The sequence below is a fragment of the Lissotriton helveticus genome, chromosome 7, assembly GCF_964261635.1.
Source record: "Lissotriton helveticus chromosome 7, aLisHel1.1, whole genome shotgun sequence".
Taxonomy (NCBI): Eukaryota; Metazoa; Chordata; class Amphibia; order Caudata; family Salamandridae; genus Lissotriton; species Lissotriton helveticus.
The window spans coordinates 1,313,018,693-1,313,042,864 of NC_136068.1; positions in this window are offsets into that span (position 1 = coordinate 1,313,018,693).

Genomic DNA, 24,172 nt, shown 5'->3' on the forward strand with positions numbered 1-24,172 from the left:
AGCCCACGGCCTGTACATACCCACAGCGCGCCCTCAGCGCCTTTTCACGCCGATATTAGACCTAAAGCCAATCCCATGCGCCCTGTCACTGCCCACGGAGGGGGTTATGTACAAGCCCCTTGTGCTGCCGGTGCGCCACTTTTAACAGGGGAAAAAAAGTGGTGCACCGGCGGCGCAAGGGGCTTGTAAATAAGCTCCAGAGTGCGTAACCTGGACCATGAGTGAGGGTTCGAGGTGAGATTGAGAACGGACGGGAAGGAAGGATTGAGCAGTAAGCGAGGATTGGAGAGAGTGTTCTGGGGCTGTCGCTGTCATGTGCTCTGAGAGACCGGGGTGATGCAGGCTTGTGGCGAGTGCTCTTCTCAGCTCACACTGAATGCGAGAGTGCTCCGAGCGGGGAGTGAGCGCTTGGACAAGAGTGCTCTCCGCAGCCAGTGAGGGGTTGGTGCGGATCCGAGGGTATGAGGGCTCTGAGGACAGAGTTGTGAACTGACAGAGTCAGTAGTCTGGGAAAGAGCGAGTGAGCCCTCAGTCAGCCAGTGTGTCTTCCACGCGCAGTGGTGGCAGCTCAAAGACAGTGCCGGAGCGAGCGGTCCATGGCGGATCCGGTAATGTAAGGTTGCACGCCCTACACACACCTAGCACCTAATATCACACCTCCAGCAGAGCTTATACAGCCCCCACCACCCCCACACACCTCATCTGCACCCACACTCACAGATACACACACACCGCATGCCAAAACATAACCCAACACACCCATTTCTCCTAGCACCTACACATCACACATATCCCCTCAAACACTCAACATCTCTCTACCACAGCCGTTTCACAGTTCAATGACCCTCTGCAAAAGCTTTAGCGCACAACCCATAGCACAGCACCTGCCGAATAAGCATGCCATAATTACAGGTATATCACCCCCATCGTCCATATTGCGTACCACACATTAGACACCTAAACACCCTAAGATGTGCCCACTGCATCAAACCTTTACACTCCAGTACCCATAAATCACACTATATACCACCCACCACACACAACCCCCGCTGCATCATACCCACGCACGCCGCACCTTAACACAACCACCCTTCCCAGCACACACAGACAAACCCCAATTACCCCATAAGCCCTAGTCTGACCCTACCACACCAAAGGCTCGCCCCAACATCTCTCTACTGCCCATCACGCCCAGCACTACCATACCTCACTGACACGACACCACCGGGATACCATCATCATTCCCACAGCCAATCAGAGCCCACGGCCAGTACATACCCACAGTGCGCCCTCAGCGCCCTTTCACGCCGATATTAGACCTTAAGCTGTCGCTGTCATGTGCTCTGAGAGACCGGGGTGATGCAGGCTCGTGGCGAGTGCTCTTCTCAGTTCACACTGAATGCGAGAGAGCTCCGAGCGGGGAGTGAGCGCTTGGACAAGAGTGCTCTCCGCAGCCAGTGAGGGGTTGGAGCGCATCCGAGGGTATGAGGGCTCTGAGGACAGAGTTGTGAACTACCAAAGTCAGTAGGCTGAGAAAGAGCGGGTGAGGCCTCAGTCAGCCAGTCTGTGTTCCACGCACGGTGGTGACAGCTCGAAGACAGTGCCTGAGTGAGCGGTCCATGGCGGATCCAGGGATGTGGGGTTGGAGGGACTACACGGGCCAGGGAAAACCGGAGCCAGCAGTCTCTGCACCGCCCTCTCCGCCTGCAGGCCAGAAATGGATCTCCAAAACGCCCCGTCATTTTAGGATTCGGGGGCGTGGTTTTCTTTCTCTCCTCTTCCCATTAGCTGGAAGGTAAAATCCCAGCCAATGGGAAGAGGAGAGAACGAAATCAAGAAAGAAGTGAAAAAACACGCCCCCGAATCTGGAAAAGACGGGGCTTAAAGGGAGTGACGCCCCTCTCCTCCAATGGCTGGCCAGCATTTATGAGGCCAGCCAATGGAGAAGAGGGGTGGGTTAATGCCCCCATTCTAAGAAACATTAAGGGCCCGATGTAGGTAAAACGCATTTTCCGATTTTAAAATACCGATCCGTACCGAATCGGTATTTCAAAATCGGAAAATGATATGTAGGAAAAATTAGTCGGAAAAATACCGATTCGGTAGCAATCGATATCGTGAGTCGGTACGTACCGATTCGACAAGTACCGATTCGGTATAGGCCGGATCGGACACGTCCGATTCGGTAAATAAAAATGCGGATCCTACCGAATCGGTAAACGCCGATTCGGAAATAGAAATACGCCCCATGGGCCGAAAGGCCAATAGGAACGCATAATACATTCCGAATCGGTATTTTCCGAACAAATCCGGTAAATTCCGAATCGGAAAATACCGATTCGGAGAATGCCGATTCGTCGAGCAGGTTAACTGACACTGAAGACATCAGCCAATGAGCTGGAAGCACCCTCCCCCACAGGGAGTGGCAACCCAGGCAGGTGCAACTCATCAGAACTTTCTGGAAAGCTGCCTGAGCTGAGCAAACACAGTGAGCAGCAGTGTTAGCAGGATCCCTGTGAGACATGGCAACCAGCACTGAGAGCCAGAAGGCAGCACGTAAGAGGAATCCAAAATTCAGCACCATGGAGCTGCAAACTTTGGTGGAGGAGGTGGTGAGGGTGCACACGCAGCTTTATGGAAGGCTGTCCCTCACTGTTCCGGAGAGCACCAAGAGGAGGCTGTGGATCGACATCGGGGAGAAAGTCAACGCTGTTGGTGTCACCCACAGGAGCCTAGACGACCTCAAGAAGAGGTTTTACGATATCCGTGGCGTGACAAAGCGAAAACTGGCTGACCTGCACAAGCAGGCTGGACTTACTGGAGGAGGAACAAACCGGGCGCCACCCCTCACTCAGCTGGAGGAACTAGTGGCGACCACCATCGAGAGGGCCAGTGTCGTAGGAATTGGGGACCTGGATAGCTCATTCCGAGCTACAGCTACAGGTAAGAAGCATGCACAACTTGACACACCATACCAGACACCTCCCCTATAGACCCAATGCACAGCCAAACCCCAGGCCAGTACTGCTAGCAACAGACATGAGCAATGCATCTTGCTAAATGTAGTCAGCAAAAGTACCCAAAAATGCCACAGCAGAAGCATAAGAAAAATAACAGTAATACAGCATCAACGTGTTTGTAATGAGATGTGCAATGCTTTAATAGTAGTGACTGGAACACATTAGCACCCAGTTGACAAATGCTTCTTTATACCTAGGGGCACCATCAGGCGGGGGAGCAGCATCAGCTCCAGCACCAACAGCCAGTGCGGTGGCGGTGGCAAGCACCAGTGCAGCAGCACAGGAGGAGGACAACAGCTGTGCCCTGGGCAATGAGGAGGACTCTGGACATTCCCTACCACATCCACACTCCCCCGACTGTCTCTGTCTCAGTCGCCCACATTGCTATTCTCCCCGGAGAACACACCACCACAGAGCCACCCTGCACCTGCCACATCCCCGGCCCGGAGGAGAATTGTTGCTCCATTAGTCATCATGGAGGGGGCAGCGGGTCAGGCTCCTGCACAAGACCCTGTGACACCAGCGTCACCCCGGCACACACAGCAGGGCAGCAGAAATCCACGGAGGCCACGTGCAACCAGCAGCCCAATACAAGCTCCGGGAGGCAGCGTCTTCGCAGGGCTGGAGACCAGTATGGTTACGATACAGAGGATGCAGGCAAAATCCATCCTGGCCTGCCATCGCCAGTTGCGCCTGCACAACCTGCAGATGGGTGAAATGACACAGGGCTTCAAGACCTTTGTTGACAGCAACAAGGAGATAGCTACATCTATTGGCCGAATGACCACTGCCATCACCCAGCTCTGCAACAGATTGGATGACCATGAGCTATGTCGTCGCAGGGATGCACGAATACAGAACAGGTCACTCAACCGCCTTGCAGCTGCGACTGCCCAGCTATGCCAACGTGGGGCAAACATGGAGGCCAGCCTCACACAGAACATGTCCAAGGTCACTAGGGGCATGGGCCGTATTACCACCGCCATGGAGACACTACTGATCTCCAACACCGTAGTGAATCCCGTCCTGGGCGAGGCTGGGGACAGCAGCAGCCGCAGCAGCCCGGCCAGCGCAGTGTCAGAGCCGCGCCGGAGCAGCAGGCGCTCAGCTGAGGCTGCAGGGCATTCAGAAGGGGGTGAGGCTCATCCTAGTGGGCCTGCTAAGCGCAGCAAAAAATAAGACTGCCAGTGCGGGTGAGGCAACCCGGACAATGGACATTTCTACCCCTTCTTGTTTAACTTTTCTTTTGTTGCACATCAGTGCAGTAACGTTGATGCAACATTATTACATTTAATTTCTGAAAACATACATTGACCTGTTTGTGCATCTGTACTCACTCAGAAATAGTTGTCTGTTATCTCCTGACGCCTGTATCTGCCGTCAGTTGGTGCAGGGAGTCCAGCAGGTTGTGGTAGTGGCACAGCATTGTCATCATCAGGGTCCTCGTAGTCGGATAACTCAACCTCAGTGCCTTTCCTGACTGCAAGGTTGTGCAACATTGCACAGACAGCAATAATCTTGCAGCAGGTGATGGGGGTATATTGCCTTGCACCTCCGCTCTTGTGCAGACATCTGAACCTGCTCTTCCAGATGCCAAAGGTCCTTTCCACCACATTCCTCGTGCTTTTGTGAGCACGGTTGTACCTCCTTTGGCTAGGTGTTGAGGGGTTGAGGTAGGGGGTGAGAATGAACGAGCGTAGGGCATATGCACTGTCGCCTACAAGGAAAAGGGGTAACATTACTCAAATGCATACATGTACTTCACAATGCAATTTTGGTTATGGGGGTCTGACACTGTGTCTTACCTAGGAGGTATCCTTCACCAAATTCCCCTGCCATCAGCCGTGCATAAATGCCGCTACTCTGGAAGATATAGGAGTCGTGGGTACTCCCCGGAAACTTTGCAACCAGGTCAGTGATGACACACTTAGCATTGCATATCACCTGCACATTTATGGTGTGCCGTTACTTCCGATTGCGGAATACGTATTCCGTGTCAGCAGGGGGGCAAATCGGAATGTGTGTGCCATCTATGCAGCCAATGATGTGGGGGAATCTTGCCATCTGATAGAATTCAGCTTTTGTCTGTGCCAGTTCTGCATGGGTGGAAGGGAAGGAAATGTAGTGGTCCATCCTCTGGATCATGGCTTCAAGGAACTTGTGGAAGAACCTTGACAGGCTGCTCTGGGTCACCCCTCCTGCCACTGCAACTACACTTTGATAGCTGCCAGACGCCAGCAGGTGTAGGCAGCATAGCACCTGCACCTGCACAGGGATTGCGTGTGCCCTTGGGGTGGGGTGCTGCAACAGGGGTTGGAGGTCCCTAATGAGGTCTCTGATGGTCTCTGCCTCCAGCCTGTACCTCTGTAGGATCTCTGGATCTGTCAGCATGCACAGGGTGATCCGCTGTCTGTACACCTGCTCCTGTCTCAGCCATTCCCTCTCTCCTTCCTGCTGTAGCCGTAGCCGTCTTGCTATGACATAGAAAGCTGCCATGTTGCAAGTAGAACTGCATTTTGGGTCCTTTTTTATAGGTTGCACCTGGTTACCACCTGATTCCAATCCATGGTAATTTCCGACTCTGAAATACCGAATTTGAAGCAAATTCGGTATTTCAGTGCTTACCTACATCTCAATCTTCAGCTTTTCGCATCGAATCGGTTTTCACCGATTCGGAATTTATACCAAATCGGCGATTTTACCGAATCGGAAAGTCACCGAGTCGGTAGAATTCCGATTCGGAAAAAAGTAGGAATCGGAAAAATCTCCGATTAGGTATTCTACCGAATCGGAGATTTTTCCGATTCCTACTTTTTTCCGAATCGGAATTCTACCGACTCGGTGACTTTCCGATTCGGTAAAATCGCCGATTTCGCCGGATTTCGGCCTCCTACATCCCGTTGTCTCTATTCCGATCGGTAACGGCCGAAAATACCGATTTTCGGCCGTTACCGACCGACCTACATCGGGCCCCTAATCTTCGGACCGAACTGCGCAAGCGCAGCCTACGGTCCTCGACCTAAAAAAGGTGTCCTTTCTGCCGTCTCAAAGCAGGAAAGAAGCCAGAACCAATAATAGATAGCTGTAACCCTGACTGGATGGAGTCCTGCCGTAGCCTCCTACAACTCATCCTACCACAAGGGTGGAGTCTGTGGTACCGCGGTGGTCATCTCGCCCCTTGCAATACAGCATCTAAATTAGGCGAGCTATTGCCAGTTGGGTGGGGTGGGAAGATCGCCAAAAAAGCCCACAGTGTCGGTGTCCCACCAACATCTAGGCCCTGTGTTCCTGTAGCGAGTGCTTTTGTATGCGTTCAAAACGCAGTTCTGTATTCATCAGTGTCCTTGTGCCCCTGTGTTAACGTTCCTTTTACAATGCACGCAAATCACTCTGACTATGTGTCATTGCCTATGTACACACAGTTAGTTCCTTTATTAAAGTCACTGTCACCACATCAGTTTCTCTATATTAATAATCCAACCCTATGGCTCTGCCCTTGTGTCACAATCTTTCAGTCGCCGATCTTCCCCTGTGCGGTCCCTTTGTCAGTGGTGTTTCCCTGTCGATGACAGACTCCCAGTGTCCATATTTAGGTCCAAGTATCAGATTCAGTAGCCTAATGTTTCTGTGCCACTGTGCGATTATCAATACTGTCAATACAACAGTGTCAGCACCCCTGTCAATCCAGTTGTGTCAGTTACATATGTTGCACATATGTTACATAGATTTATTGAGTACATGACTCCTCCTCGAGAACATCTCCCGGCGCTTGAGCAGTTAACACAGGTGGCAGATCATGATAACATTAAAGATTGAACTTGTTCCCATGTGTGAGATCTTATGTCAATGCCAATGTAGTTGTCTATTTGCCAGTAAATGCCCCTTGTCTATGTTACATTCTTATTGCCATGGAGTAAATGTTCCACTGTTTAGTGTCAATGTCACAATTTCACTGCTATACGTGTAAGTCCAAGTCCAAGTGTCTTTGTCATGGATTTGGTGTGTTTCTGTTGTTATGTTTATATTTATAGTGATTGTCATGGATTTGGTGTGTTTGTGTTGTCATGTTTATATTTATAGTGTTTATACCATAAATGCTTTTCAAAGCACTATGGGAGAAAATAAAGTGAAAGAGAGGAAATTTGTGGAGGAGTAGAAGGGAGGCAGCAGTTTGAGGGTGGAAGTAGAAGAGAAATCTGGAAGTGACTTCAACCTTCATAAGATCAGGGTGGGAATAGTTTAGTTAGGATAAAGCGGGAAGTTGAAAAATCACATTTCTGTTTTAAAATAATGTGACTGGCTTCATGGAGAAAGATATAGCAAGTCCCACACAAACATTTGATTGTTGCATAAACACTTTGGTAGAAATATTATTGTCCCAACAGATTAAAATTCAAACTTCGTTCTCCTTTTGCTAGACAATCATACAGGACCTGTTTTGATGTTGAAACTGGTATCAAGTGCCTCAAAAGAAGCAGACAGCTTCTTATGGCAGACGTTCCCGGCACCACACCCATCTGACCTAATCAGGAGTTGTAAAATGACTTCAGCTCAGTCGTTTCTAAACTTCTTCAGAAGGCATTCAGACGTTTCATGCCCCACTATAAGCAGAAAGCATTTCTGAGGTAGATTGGTCTTGGGAACTCCAAAGCACAAATGTTTGGACACTTCATGTTCTCGGCGGTGGTAAAAGCTCATGCCAGGATTCTTCCCACATCTGTGTCACCTCTGGGTGTAATTGACCTTTGTGATCCACTAAGCAACGCTGCCTGAGTCCGTCCCCAATAGCATTCAAAGAGGGAAATGCCCTGACGGGTCAGCCATTTCCGAAGGCGCAGAGCCTCATGAAATGAAATGAAAGCAGCATTTATTAAGCATATGGCTACCCAGGGGCATCCCAGCGCTGAGGACGATAAAGAAAAAGGATCACAGCACCACTCAGGGGAAGAACCAGGTTTTTAGCTGTTCCCGAAAGGCAAGATGGTTGGGTTCCTTCTGTAGGCAGAGGGGGAGGGAGTTCCCCAGTCTCGAGGCATTATAGGGGAATAGACGTCCACCACTTCCGGCTTTCTTAATCCTGGGAATGCCAAATGCCGGTCGTCTGAGCGCAGCTGACGATTTGCCAGATAGGGCTGGACCATGGAAAGATTAATCCCTGGTCCATTCCCTGTTAGCATCTTGTGGACGATGCACATGGCTTTAAAGTTGACTCTCTCCCGAACCGGGAGCCAGTGAAGATCCTTCAAGGCGGGTTTTGCAGATTGCCGGTTCGAGGTCCGCACAAGCATCCTTGCTGCACCATTTTGCACTGTTTGGAGTTTTACCAGGGTCGAACACGGAGCTCCTAGGTAGTGGGCATTCCTGTAATCCAAATGGGAGAGAATAAGTGCCTGTACCATGAGTTTTCCTGCCTGGAAAGGGAGAAGTGGTAACACTTTGCGGAGCATTCTCAGGATGCCATAGCAGGAAGCTGCCGCCTTCCGTGCATCCATCAACCATAAAGCTGAGGTCTTGGTCCAGCCAAATACCCAGACTCTTCATCTGGGTCATGGGAGCAGGGGTGGGTCCCATACAGGCTGGCCACATTACATCCGCTTTGAAGAGAGATGGATTGCCAAGGAGCATCAGCTTGGTCTTGTCACCGTTCAATTTTGAATATGAGTGGTTCATTCACTTGGCTACTTCTTCTAGACAGGGACAGTGGCCAATAGGAGCGTTATCAGAGTGGGTTAGAGCTACAACCAGTTGGGTATCATCAGCGTAAGTCACTATGTGAACCCCAAAAGGAAGGACAATCTCCACAAGCGGAGCCAAGTAAGCATTAAAAAGAGTGGGACTCCGGGACAAACACTGGGGGACTCCAATTGATTTTGAACCGACCTCGCCCTCGAACACCTGGAAGGATCTCTCTGCCAGGAAAGACTGTAGCCATGTTAAGGGTACTCCGGTAACCCCCAAACTTCTAAGACGATGGACCAAGATTTGGTGGTTGACCATGTCGAAGGCTGCGTTGAGGTCTAAGAGGATCACAGCTGTGGAACCTCCGGCGTCTAGAATCTTTTTAGACTCTTCGACAACTGTTAGCAAGGCAGTTTCTGTTCCCTGACACTGGCGGAGGCCAGTACGGGCGGGATGGTGAAGTTTGTGGGATTCCAGAAAGTTTGAGAGCGCCAAGTTAACATGTTTCTCCGCTATCTTACTGACACCTGGGAGGAGCGAGATAGAACGGTAGTTGGCTAGGGAATCCGGGTCTAGATTTGTGTTTTTTTAAGAGAGACTTCACTGTCGCTCTTTTCCACAATGGTGGGACCACCCCAGAAGAAATAGACGCGTTTATCACATCCAAGATAACCGTATCGGGCGCTTGCTTCAGAATGTTAGGTGGAGCTGGGTCTCTGGGCGACCCGCTCTTCACAAGTGTTGAGATGGTATGAACTGACTCACGGTCCATCAGGGGAAATGTCTCCAGGAAGGGTTCCCTGCTACGTGGACCAGCCTCTTCAGAGGGGGACTTGCAGTAACTATCTACCATAGAAAATGATGAATAAATAGTTTGAATTTTATTATAAAAATAGTCTACAAGTTCATTGCAGCGGCAGCCAGAGGCATCAGGTATATTGGGGTGTAAGGGGGATTTGAGTAATTTATTTGCAATGCGAAACGTTTCACGGGGAGAATTAGCTGCAATGGAATTTTTTTCCTCATAGTATGAGGCTTGGGCCAATTTAATTTCATCCTGATATGCTCTTATCGCCTCCCTATATTCTGATTTCTTGAATAAAGAGAAGTCCTTTCTCCAAGCGCTTTTACGTTGCTTACAATTTTAAAGTTTAAATTCTCTGAGCTTGGGGGAATACCATGCCATCCTATTAGACCCTAGTTTCAGTTGGGTCGTTTTCTTTGGGAGGGTCAGATCTAAAGTGCTCTCGATCCAGTTGTTAAATCTATTATTGGCAACAATTGGATCAGTCTCAGGGGGCAGTTTAGAGTTCTCTAGTTTAGACACCCATTTTTCTAAGGAAAGTTTAGGTCAAGAGTGAGACATGATTCGTATTGGCCTAGTAGAAGGGGAAGAGCAGGTTGGGGTCCAGGGGAAAGGTATCAGATGATGATCTGACCAGGGAATTGGGATGGGTTCCTTTCCAATTAATTCCTCCAGAACGGAAAATATGGGGTCTAAAAGGTGACCCTTTGAATGGGTCACGTTTGTGACCTTCTGTTTAAACTGGTAGACAGCAAGGTCCTTAATGATCTCTGCTGCGGCCACATGTGAAGGGTTGTTGAAATGAAGATTGAAAATACCTAGTGATAAAAAATTAGCAGGGATACTAGCGAGATTAGAAGCCATCTCAGGCAGGGATTTGCAGAATTGCCCCATTGACCCAGGGGGATGATAGATTAAGATACCTGACAGGAAAGCGTAGGTGTAAATCCTATCATAATTTGAAGATTCTCACAATCTAGTAAAGGACCACCAAACGTGCGGCAGCTGAGGTGACTTTTATAAATAATGGCAACCCCGCCACCTTTACCTACAGTCCTGTCTGCTCTCTGAATTAGGTAGTCAGGAGGGAGGGCGTAAACGATATCAGGATGCAAACCTGAATTGAGCCATGTTTCTGTAAGAAACAAGACCTCTGGAGTTTCCTCGTTTAATGAAATGAAGATCTCTGTCGGGTGCTTAGGCAGTGATCAACAGTTCAGCAAAAACATTTTAAAAAGCTTTGAGGGGGGGTTGAAAGGTTTGGGGGAGCGGCAACAGCCTAAAAGAGCAATGCGCACAGCTCAGATCCAAGCTGACGGGGGCAATTGAGTGAACGCAGTTTATCCTAGTCTCTACATTTAACAGTCTAAGCTGAGCAGAGTTATAATAGTAAATATTTGGAGAAAAAGGGGTAGGGGTTGCGGCCCTGGGCACCAGCTGGACGCGGACGGGCGCAGACGGGTTTGCCTTAGGTACGCCTTTGGCGCGCCCGCTGCATGCGTCCGCTACGCGGTCGTGTCATCTGTTCCTTAAATAGCCCTGAGCAAGGGTCCAGCCACTAGATCGCTGACCCCAAAATGGCTGCAAAAAGTGCAAGTGCAATGGATGAAAATTAAATAAACGAAAGAGCTCCCCTGAGCATTTAACACAGCTCACCAGACAATTAACAATAACATTTTAAAACGATTAAAACGATTCTTGAATCTAAAATAGCTTTTACAATGAGCCCTTCGAACCTGGTATGCGCTCGTAATCACTTCTGGTTCCCACTGCGTGGTCGCGTCACCTGTGCCTTAAATAGCCCTGAGCAGGGGTCCAGCCACTAGAGCGCTGACCCCAAAATGGCTGCTAAAAGTGCAAGTGCAATAGATAAAAATTAAAGAAACGAAAGAGCCTCCCTGAGCATTTAACACAGCTTACCAGACAATGAACAATAACTTTAAAAAACGATTCTTGAATCTAAAATAGGTTTTACAATGAGCCCATCGAGCCTGGTATGGACTAGTAATCACTTCTGGTTACATCATGGCACAGAATCCACCACCCACTCCGCCCTGTTTGTTTCATGGCAGTGGTATGCGTGAAGATCTGTTTGTTTCATGGCAGTGGTATCCGTGAGGGTCTGCCCCAGTCCTTCCTTGATGGACAGCAAGAAGGATGTCAGTGTCAGGCAAATCGCTCACAATTCTAACAAATTGATGTGGAGGTGAGACTATGCTAGAGACCAGAGTCCTCTGAGCTCTGCCTCTCTCATATGACCTCTCCAATCCAGCAATGATGCATCCTTCCCAACTGTCAGCTGCGGATGGGGTAGAGAGAGAGGTCTGCCAACTGGTCCAGTTGTGGTCTAAAAGCTATCACTGCGGATCTTTTGCAGTCTCCTCCAAAACCTGGATTGAATCTGAGAGGTTCTCTTGGTGTTGAGCCCACCTGGGGCGCCACCTCCGCTAAGGTGGAGGACTGTCACCCCACTGCTCTCAGAGTAGGAAAAAGGAGGTTTGGTGCTGGGTTAGGGTGGCGCTGGAGGCACAGGAGGAGGAGTGGTTGTGCACACTAAGTGTGCATGACTGCCTAGGGGAGCTTGTGTGCTTCCTGGTTCCGGGTTGAAGCAACAGAGGAGAGACAGCGGCTGACGGCTGTGAGGACAGAGGTAAGTGTTTTTATTTTTTATATTTTATTCCCCCCCCACCACCCCTGTTCCCTGCCAGCCACTACTGCAGCTCACTAAGATTTCAGATCCCACTGCAGAGACCGCATGTGCCACCTGTTGTAGTTCACTAGAGGGATGCAGGAGGCCAAGAGGCAAGAAGTCTCAGAGCTACTCTTGCCAAGACCCAGCCCTGAGGCTGACATCTCAAGATCATAGCCTGAATGTGGACTCATTGAACTGGAGAGAAGGCTGGAAATCAGCCAGCATCCCCAATGGTTCCCTTGAACAGAAGCCTCTATAAAGGAGTCAGCTGTGACTTCCGCACTTTGAACGAAAACATCAAAGATGTGAGGCGGTTGTAGTTATCGGGTGGTAGTCCATGACTGAGGCGAGGGTGCCTTCAGTAACCAGTCATCGAGGTATGGGAAGACTGCTATTTCTAATCTTCGAAGGTGTGCAGTGATCAAGACTATCACTTCCGTGAACACCTGAGGGGCACTGTTGAGGCCGAAGGGGAGCACAGGCAAGTGGAAATGCTTGTGGCCCACCTGAAACCGCAAGCAATGTCTGAGTGACTGCAAGACAGAGATATGAAAATAGGCATCCTGCAAATCCAACACCATCACCCAGTGACTTGGATCCATGATAGATAAGACATGGGCCAGTGAGTAAGCAACTTGAACTTTTCTTTTCTTAGGAAAATTTCAGTGCCATGAATTCTAAAATAAGACAAAGTCCTCTATCCTTTTTCAGTCACAAGGAAATAACAAGAGTAGCATTCAGTCCCCATTTTCAGTGCAGGAACCCTCTTGATGGCCCCCTTGTCCCAGAGAGCCTGCAGTTGCCTCAGTAAGGTGGGCAAGTGGTCCCCCCGAAGTCTCTGTAGTGTATATGGTATATGTGATGGGGTAGACATGAAGGGTAGAGACTATCCATCCTGAACAATTTGCAGCACCCATCTGTGTGATGTGATGCTTTGCCACCCATGGAGGTAAAATATTTTCTTACCTCCAACGGGATGGCCATGTGCCACGGATAGAATGCTAAAGAGGCTTTGAAGTGGCAGGGAGCTTGGAGGACTGGGTAGTATGTTGCCTCTGTGGGTAATGTTGTCAGCCAGATGCCTGACCTCAACCTTGAAAGGACTACTGAGAGTTCTGCTGCTGTGGGGGAAGTCCCTGGCTTTGTTTCTTGTGGAAGCCCGTACCAGAGCCCTGAAAGAGTTAACCTGCTGGGGGTACAGCCACAGGGGCACTGAAAGGCAGAGGGAGCATGCTATAACTCTGCTCTCTTTAAAGCAGTCCAGCACTTGAACTACAATTGTCTTGGATGCAGGATGTTGGAGGAGTAAAGGTGAGTCCACAGGAGCAGGTCTGCGTCACCAGGCAACCTGTTTATTAACTGGAAGGCAAGATCCAGGTTTTGCCCACATGGCCATTAGGGTATCTGTAAGGGTCTCGTTGGAAAGGAGGAGCGGTTAATAGGAGGTTTGTCCAGATTGTAGGACCTCTGTTAGGACTGATTGGAATTCAAGGGCCATAACTGCTGCCATTCTTCTGATGACCACAGTGAAGGAAGCTGATTCCTCTGCAAAGGGGCCAATTGGGGAGTGTAGTCCGGGGTCTGGTGAAGTGTCCAGCCAACTATCACACTGAAGGTTTAGAAATAACTTTTCCTCCGCATAGTGTTGAGACTTATCATCTCCTTCATCATGGTGCTCTGAGTCTGAAGGCAAAAGCATGTGTCTAGGCAAAGGTGGCGGGGCATCTGAATCCGAATCCGAATGGCATCGAATCGTTTATGCCTCAGGTTGAGTTGGATGTGACTTTGACCGAGGCCGTGGTGGATTCACCACTGAGACTGACAGGACAATCAGTTCTTTCTCCAGTGTCGTGATGTTAATGTCGTCCGTGATGAGTGGGAACTGAGAAGGATCTTGGCACTGGGTTAAGAGTTGGGGTGGGCCCTGTAGTGGCTGTCAAGAAGCACTGATTGCATCATGGATGGATCTCCTGCCTGAGTGGAGGTCACTTCTGATCCTTAGTGCCTATCGATGCATTAAAGGGAACCTGAGGGGAGCCAAGAATGCTCAACATGGCCTCTTTGAAGTCTTCAACCTGATGCAGAGTCACTCATGGACCCGAAAATTCGACCTGGTTTGGGACAAGCTGGGTGATCAATTCCTTGATAGGGGACTGGGATTAAGATTGAGAGACATACTGACATCTACACAGCTTCTCCAGACGAGAGTGGCAGGATGAAGGAAGCCATTTTCAACTTCTTCTGTTTTTCTTGGAGTTTGACTTACCTGAAGACTTGGAATGACCTTCTTGAGAACAGCTGCGAAAGTGAGAATCCGCAACTTCGAGCAAGATCAGCCATTGCAGACCTTCCGACGATGTTCGGTGATGTAGAGCTTGGCTTCGCAGTTCCATATAGCCTTCGGATTCATCCTGGCGCAGTCATTGGAGCCGTGCAACTAACCCAGGCATCAGAGACAAACTTGGTGAGGGTCTTTCATGGACAGTTTGTGACAGTCTATGCAGGGTTTAAATCCTGTAATTTTGAGGGAAGATATACCCCTTGCATACAATACATTTAAAAATATTCTAATCAGTTACAGAAAGAATGAGAGAGATAATTTCAGATCTATGACTGAAGATGCAGAAAGAAAGAAACTGACATCGGCGTGCAGGTATGGTGGTTATATTTGGCTGCAGCATCATTTCTGGGGCAGGACAGATCCAATGCCACATACCGGCAGGAGGGAATTGATGAGAATATTCTCGGGATCTAGTCTAGTGCCTGGAGGGTATTCACAAGGTGAGGAATCTGCATTTAGAAGTATCCATCAGAAAGCCAATGTGTAAGGGCTGCCTAGAAGCTTGACTGCCTCCTGAGAGAGGGAAGATGTCTTCCTGACACTGTAGGAGGAGAGACTGTCCAAGAGGTGAAACCCAGTGTGTTCCTGGATGGAGGAGTTTGCAGAGAAAGTGGACTGTCTGAGAGCGAATATCAATGCTTGTCTCCTGGTCTTCCCATTCGGGACTGCAACTGCCTTGTCCTTTCTGTTGACCCAGTCATAGGAGATCTACAATAGGAGGGGCCAGGACATCAGTGCAAACAAGCTCAACCTCCATTGTGTCAGGTGCCCCACAAGTCTTACCTTTGCTTGTGACGCAATTCCGCAGAGACGAGAAGAGCACCCGTCCCTGTAGCCACCCAACCCTCGTGGAAGGCAATACCCAGCAGAGATGAGATGGACGCAGGGATGGGAGCCAGGGTGTAGGGTTAGAGGATAGCGTGGAGCTGGCGGGGCGTCCGGGTGACAACTGGAAACCAAAGAAGACATCAGAAACTGAGGCAGACCCGAAAAGGAACCACCCCCCACATACACACACACAGACCTCGTCACCCTCTGAGGACTCACCAATGCTTCCGGGAAGGAAGATCCCCAGATGAGAACAGCTCCGGATGTGAATAGCGACGGTAAGGCGCTCCTGCGCGTTACAGTCAAGTCCAAACTAAAAGAAAGCGCTCCTGAGCGTTTCACCCAAGCTAAAACAAAAAGAAGCACTCCTACGCGTGTAGTAGCAGTAAACGGTCAGCAGACACTCCACCTGTGGTAACCCCGATAAGGAACCTTAGTCTGTGGACAGAGTGGACACCGAAGTACAAACCCCAAACCTAACTGGGCCCACTAAACACCCTCAAGGCGCTCCTGCGCATCAAGGGTTAAAGAAAACACCCTTAAGGCGCTCCTGCGCATCAAGGGTTAAGGAAAACAAAAAACGAGCACACTCCTGGAACCCCCAGGAGAAGGAATGAACAAGCGCCTCTGAGTGGCGCAGACGTGAGGCAGGGTTGCGCTCCAGCGCGGGTTGCCTCCTCGAGAAAAGACAAGCGAAAGGAATCGCTCCTAAGTGTGGCTGACGTGACAGCCGAACTGCGCTCCAGCGTGGCTCGTCTCCGGACTGAGTAGGCAGGTCTCAGCAGCGGGATCCCCAGCAAGGAATCCGAAGCACCGAGCCGGCGGGAAACGCGCTGTTTAAGCATTTCCCCCGGAAGTGCTTCTGTGCTCCCAGGCCGCTGCCCGGGACTAAACCGGGAACTCGACTTCTGGCCGGAAGTGAGTATCCCGGCTTCCCTGTGTGTATGCGGGGAATGGCCGGCCGCGGCAAACGTCGCGAACCGTGACACATTGTTGGGGCCCAGAAGACTCTGTGTGCCCTCTGGCCTCCCGAATGGGGTCTGACACAGGTCCTGATTTAGATCTTGGTGGATGGGTTACTCCGTCTCAATAAGGGCAGGTATCCTGTCCGCCGAAATATAAATCCAATTATATCCTATGAGATTTATATTTTGGCTGATGGGATATCCGTCACTGTTGGGATGGAGTAACCCGTCAGCCAAGATCTAAATCAGGCCCATAATTCTCCACGCATACATAGATTAAAAAACCAGTGCAAAAATTCCTAATCCTCTCCCAAGGATTTATAAGCTGCACTTGCCAGGTGCATAGCAACAAGAACACAGGGAGAACCTTGCGGTGCCACGGTTCATAAAGTTTACATTGTGACGTGTTCGCATTCTGGCTTCTATTTACTTGACATGAGTTATTTTTCTGTAATGAGTGCCATTAAAGTTTAAACGTACCAAGTGAGCCCTCGAGGCATCTGGTCCTTAAATTGTGTGCAGCTTGTAGGACACATGTTTTAATTCTGGTGGCACTGACTCAGCCTTTCATGTGCCTGATTTGTGATCGACTTTACTTTATTTATACCATGTTGAAGCTACACCATTGGCAACAAACGCTGTTTAAAAACAAGTTACTACTGTTAGTAATGTTACTCATCTAAAACAAACCTCCTTGGAGTTGATGAACAGCTGGAAGTCTGATCTGGCTAGGGGACCACTGACCAGCTCCATTTCAGGCATCTCAGTTTACGAAGAGTGTGGAAAATGAGGAAGGGTAATTGGCTGCTGCAGTTCACGTCCTTGAGTGATGGGAAGACAGCTTGGCCACGATGCTCGGAGAGGTCATAATCCAAGGTGCTGGCCTGAAAAGTTCAATGAAATCATGCAGAAAGAGCGACACAGGCCTGGAGGTTGATTTGTTTTTCATCAGGTGAGTTTTTAAATACAGTAATATGCTCCACTGTGGGCCCAGGAAGTGTGCCTCCTCCAGAGAGGGAGTATTTGTCTATACCGCACATTAAACTGGATCACCTTGGGGCCCCTGAGATAATTTGGTGAATATTCAGTGCTTGTGAAAAGTGCTATATTGAGAGCATCCTTGAGCACCTAGAAACATGGTTCTGATTAAAAGCTCTTCTTATTGAACTCCGAATATGTTCTGCTGGTCGATCCATCTGACTTGGATTTGGAAACATTAGCTCGGGATATTTTTACTGTCCTTAAATTTGGCCTAAATACACTCAAAGTACAGTGACAGGAGGTGGCCATGTAATGGCGATCACTGTTTGGTATTATTTCTTTAATAATATGCAGACGGTTAAAGATGTGCTAATGCACATCATTAATCCATAGCGAGCAGCTTTCTTGTTTTTTTATTGGAAGAAGTAATTGCTTCTAAAATATGATTTTCATGATACTTTTTTAAGTGAAAGGAGTGTTCTGTTTTATGTTAATAAATAGATATGTCAGTAGGATTCATCACTGTAGGGTCAGCCGGTATACGAAGAGATGATGAATCAGCTGTGTAATAGTAAGATTGGTGTTTTGATGGGTATAACATGTTGGAATGGGTTATTCGAAAATGTGATGAATTATATAGGATTTGTTGTTTTTCTACGTATATGGCGTTTTAAACTGCTATAAACCCGAATAAATGTACTGGAAAAAGGGACTTATAGGGGATAGTAGTCTTTATATTTTATGTAGTTTACTCTCTGGTTTGCCTCTTAAATTTGTATTGTCTATATATCTTTTTTTTAAACAATCTTTATTAGGGTTTGCACACGATACAATCTGTTATGGTACTTGTGCTCTGCAAGTTCAACAAGCCTCTAACACTCAGGAAGTAATGCAGTACAATTGTAAGCAATCCCCGTTAATAAAAACAACCCGGTAGATCAGAGAGTTGGGCCTCTCAAACCCCAGAGTCACCGCACGTGGAGCGGACATTGTCGCACAGCCCGGAACAGTGCCCATTGTGTGCTGAGAGTGCAAATTAAACAAACACTGGCTAATTCAACGGCCATAAGACTCTGGAAGAGCCCCATGAGCTCCCTTGTCTGAGGCACCTGTCCGGAAAACACAGGGGCGCAACCCCCAGGGTCACAACCCCCAGGGTCACGAAAAGGCGCCATCAAGCATTGGCAAGGAAAAATGGTATAGTGGGGCAGAGCACGGGCGTGGCAAGCCGGTCCACATCACTCAGCCACAGAGGGCAACGGTGCGCAGCGCATTGGGGAAGCGCGCCCGAGAACACGTGCCAGCCAGAGAGTGACATGACTCAGTGTGGCCCACACTGAGTCATGTCACTCCCCGCGACAGGAGCAGCAGTTGTGGTCCAAGCAGGGGGAGCCCAAGCACAAGCGCAGGCACAGGCCATGATCCCGGTGCCACAGCCATCTCACCACGCGCACACAGGCACGGTGCCACTTCCCCCTTTCAGCGAGGCGGCGGATCCCGTGACGGCGGCGCCCAGGTAGAAAGCCTGGTTCGGAAGACTCAACCATTATTTCAAGGGCACCCGTGAAACCGACGGAGAGGTCAAGAGGTCCCTTCTCATCCTATACGGAGGCGCAGAGATATACGATCTCTTTGAAACGCTCCCCAACACAGGGAATGACAACGACTATGACGCTGCAGTTACCGCGCTCAACGCACACTTCGACCCCCAGCTCAACCATGACTTTGAAACATTTTAATTCAAAAGGGCGTGGCAAACATGTTTTACACTCGGTTGCGCCGGCTGGCCAACACCTGTCCCTTCGCCAACCCGAAAGAAGAAATCAGAGACCAAATCATTCTGGGGTGTCGATCCAAGTTGCTGCGGAAACCTATCCTCCGACAACCAGGGATATCGCTGGATGAAATACTAATCCTTGCCAGGTCCCACGAACTGTCAGATGCAAGGGCTGAGGAAATGGAGGCCGCCCTGCATACTCCGGTGGCCACGCCGGCACAGACAAGAGTCACGCCAATCAAAACGGAGAAGGTGGACGCGATTCAGAGGAGGCCGCCAGCGAACCGCCAACAAGCCAAGGCAGCGTCGGGAAGCACGTGCGGATACTGCGGCGAAGATCATCCTGCCACAGCAACATGTGCAGCGAAAGGAAGAACCTGCTCAAAGTGTGGTAGACTAAATCATTTTGCAAATTTGTGTCGCGGAGGGAAATATAGAGCAGCCGCTCCCAGACCCAGAGGCCTGCCGCAACGAGTCCATCAGCTGTCGCTAGACCAGGAATCGCCACCACCACCAGACAGTCAGGCCCAGGAGAGACGGCCGAGGTACGAAGATGACGAAGATGACGAAGTATACGTCGTCTCCTATGTCAACAGAGCGTCCACAAAGAAAAGACCCCCGCCGATGTGCTCGATACATGTGGATGGCACAGAAGTAAGAGCCCTTATCGACACAGGAGCTTCTGTAAATGTTATGGATTCAGAGCAATACGACAGGATGTCGCCTAAGCCTGTCCTAACTCCCTCCCGTGCGAGGATATACACCTACGGAGGAACTGAACCGATGGCACTGAGAGGAGTTATCCAAACCACCGTCGTAAATGGGGAATACTCGACAGACACCAAATTCCACATAACGGAAGGGAAGAAGGGCACCCTGTTGAGCTGCCACACTGCAGAAGACCTGGTGCTGGTTTTCTTTGCCAACCAAGTACATCAGTCGCATGCAGACACCCTGCTGAAAGAATTCCCAGCGCTATTCCAGGGTTTAGGGAAACTCAAAGGGAAGAAGTTCCGGCTGCACATCAACACATCTGTGAGACCAGTGGCCCTTCGGCATCGGCGAGTGCCATTCAATCTGCGGACGCAGGTGGAAGAGGAGCTCAGGAAACTAGAGGACCTCGGCGTGATTGAAAAAGTGTCAGGACCAACCCCGTGGGTGTCCCCGCTGGTTGTGGCTCCCAAGCCTAAACAACCAGGGGCGATCCGCCTTTGCGTGGACATGAGGCTTCCGAACGTGGCTGTGAAGAGGGAGAGGCACATCACTCCCACCATGGACGATATCGTGGCCGACCTGAACGGGGCGAAGTGGTTTTCGAAGCTAGACCTCAACTCGGGATACCATCAGTTCGAACTGGAACCGGAGAGCCAATACATAACACTTTTTCTAAAACACACGTGGGCCTACGCAGATACCGGCGGCTGAGCTTCGGGGTGTCCTCAGCCGCGGAGGTATTCCAGAATGCCATACGCGAGGTGCTGTCGGGGCTGAGGGGAGTGATCAACCTCAGCGATGATATCCTGGTGTACTCCGACACCCTAGAAGACCATCATGCCCACCTTCGAGCCACCCTACAAAGGCTGGTTGACTGCGGCCTGACCCTTCACCGGTCGAAATGCTCCTTTTATCAAGAGTCCGTTGACTTCTTCGGATATACATTCACGAGGGAGGGGCTGAAGGTGGATCCCGAGAAGGCTGAAGCTATCAGAACAGCAAGCACCCCGCAAAATCCCACTGAAGTGCGGAGTTTTCTGGGCATGGTGACATACTGTGGGAGGTTTATCCCGAATCTGGCGGATCTGGCAGAACCTCTAAGAGCCTTCACGCGCCAAGATCAGAAGTGGGACTGGACCGTAACCGCCAACAAGGCCTTTCAAGACATCAAGGCCAGCCTCCTCGACAAAACGGTGATGGCCTATTTCCAGCCCAGACAGAAGACGGAGCTCGTCGTCGACGCCAGCCCGGTGGGCCTAGGTGCGGTGCTCCTGCAGGAGTATGGACCCGAAGTATGGAAGCCGGTAGCGTATGCCAGCAAAGCCCTGACGGACACCGAAACCCGATACGCCCAGATCAAACGTGAGGCACTGGCTATCAAGTGGGCGTGCCAACACTTCCACCTGTACCTGTGCGGCCAGGAGTTCAGTGTGGTGACAGACCACAAGCCACTTGTGCCTTTATTCACCGGGTCGTCCAGGCTAGCGCCCCCGAGGATCGAGCGATGGGCCGTCCAGTTGCAAGGGTACAACTTCAAAATCATATTCAGGCCAGGAGCCCATAATCCCGCAGATTATTTGTCTCGCCACCCGGATGCCACCAAACCAGCACCGCCCCTGGAAGACGGACCCGAATAGGAAGCGTTCGTCCACATGATATCAGAAGCTGCCTGTCCCGAGACTATGACGCTGCAGGAAATCGGGGAGGCCACGGCAAGCGATGAGACGCTGTCACGCGTCAAACACGCCCTATATGGGAATCGCTGGGCCCGCTTCATGGACGGTGCGCAGGGCCTCTGGCCGGAGGTCAGCCACGCCCGACAGCAGCTGTGGCAGGTCAGGAGTGAGCTGAGTGTGGGAGACGAAGAGGTGATTCTGAAAGGACACCTCATCGTGATGCCAGAAAGCCTTCAACCAAGAATACTAGCAATAGCACACATGGGACACCAGGGGATGGCCAAGACAAAGGCTCGGCTGAGGAGCAAAGTCTGGTTCCCAGCCATGGACAGCAAGGTTGACGAAATGGTGCGATCCTGTCATGCCTGCACCATAACAGGTGGGGATCCGGTGCCGGCGCCAATTATAACGGAGGAGCCACGCCTCACACCATGGACACACCTGAGCATGGACTTTGGAAACTTCCCAGATGGTTCTGGTCGACGCCTTCTCGAAGTTTCCAGTGGTGGAGGTGATACCATTGATTGCTTTCCCCAAGTCAAAAAAGCTCTGAACCGTGTATTCGCCACAATGGGGCTTCCTGAGGAGATCAAATCCGATAACGGACCGCCGTTCCAAGGGAGAGAATTTCAGAGCTACCTTGAGACCCTCCAGATCAAACACAGAAAAATCACCCCGCTGTGGCCCCAGGCAAACGGGGAGGTGGAGAGGCTGATGAGGACTCTCAACAGGGCGCTGCGAATTGGGGTGGACAATGGAGAGGATCCGGAAGCAGCCCTTGATCAGTTCCTAGGAGCTTACCGACAGACCCTACACAGCACCACTAAGTGTGCCCCCGCGCATCTACTGTTCAAAAGGGCACCTAGGGACAGCATCCCAGCAGATCGCACATGGATGCCAAGAGAGAGAGATGAAGATGCCGTTCAAGCCCGGAGGCGGGCCACAAATCAGAAGGCAAGTGAAGCACGGCATGCTAAAGAGCCAACTCTGCACATAGGGGACCCTGTGGTGATCCGAGATCGACACCCGGGGTGGAAGTTTCGAACCCCCTACGAACCGGAGGTGTAGACAGTGGACAGAATCCAAGGAACCATGGTCAGCGTCCGGAGAGGCAATCAGAGTGTGACTCGCAACGTGTCCTGTTTCAAGAGAGCGAGAGAAACCAGTGTGAGCCAAGACGAGGAAGAAGACATCAGTCCGAGCTTCGGATGGTCGCCTGCAAGGTCATCGCCGGTGGAGAGAGTGGGAACGATGTCGCCAGGTGTGGTCAGTCCAGATGCCAGGGTCACTCCGGGCGAGGCAGTCACCCACTCAGGCGGTGAGAGAGGCGAGACAACCCCGGCTGGGGTTGTGGCGTCCCCGGGTGTCCGTAGCCAAAGATACAACCTTCGACCCAATCCGGGCCCGAGTCAAAGGTTGAGAGAATTTGCATTGACTTCCCCGTGATGCCCAGTGGTAGAGGAAGAAGTGGACTAAATTGAAGGAGGGATGTAGAGAGCCACTCAGGCTCTCCACAACAATGTTGCGCCTTGACACGCATTCACACACCCCTCAGGGCGGGCACACCCCGAGGGTATAATAAAGAAAGCGGAAGACCGCTCGAGGTCTTTTCGGCTAACCCACTAACCTGTGTCCAGTGTCCCTCATTGCCGAGTGTCCCCATCCACGTGGTAGGCCCCGACCTACCATCGATCACCTCCCTAGGTTTTGGTAGGGCCCTGGAGCAGCTTTATTCTTATGGGTGGGGGGGGTGGGGGGGTATCTAATGATCTCGCAGGTGATGTGGTGGGAGTGTCAACATCAGGTTGGCAAAGCTATCCACTAATGCGTCCCACGCTCGGACTGCGTCAATAGTGCCCGTTCCTTGCCTCAGCCCACCCACTTCTCCATCTCTCTCCTTCATGCATCTAGTGGGTTCCCCTTGGTGCTTTCCAATGTCTTGCAATTTCCCTTTTTGCCAGAATGAAGGCCAGGTCTTGAAATTTGTTTGTGACCCAGTGTTTAGCAGTGCGCAGGAACCTCCCTGCTGCCTACATCGGCTGCCACTGCGGTTGTGACCTCTCCCCAAAAAACAGTGTACTCCCTGCTCCAGGCATCAGGGGCAAGCCGCATTGGCTGTCTGGAAGTAACTTTGGATGCACTCCGGGGTCAAGTACTATCTGTGGAGGCCATTATAGTTGATGACACAGTGGCAGATACTTTGCATTACTCTTCCAACCGGCTGCAAGGAAATAGATTTTTGAGCCAAACTAATCAAGAAAAACGTAATTCTCAATGTATACATACAGTGAATACATACAGTGAACATTCTGACTTCTGGCTGTTTTAGCTCTGAAAAACCCCGTAATCATTTTTTCAAACCACTAGCGTCAATAACGTTAGTACGTTTTGTTGTCTAGTGTATGCTTAGTTTTGTGAAGTATATTTGTTCTTTTTTATTGTTCAATTGTATGCTTTTCAGAGCGAATTAATGTAACCTGCATGATTCTTAATTCCAGCGACATATATTGGAGGGGCCCTCCTCTTGCAGGACAGTGCTTTAAAACCTTCAGCCATGGTGTAGTCAAGACCCATAAGGTGGCAAGAAGTTTAAAAGGCTTTATCTTCAAGAACATACAGGCCACGACCAGTCGCTTCGACGTCCAGAAAGCAACTACTGCAACCATTGCCATCAGAACACAAACCGACTGCTTC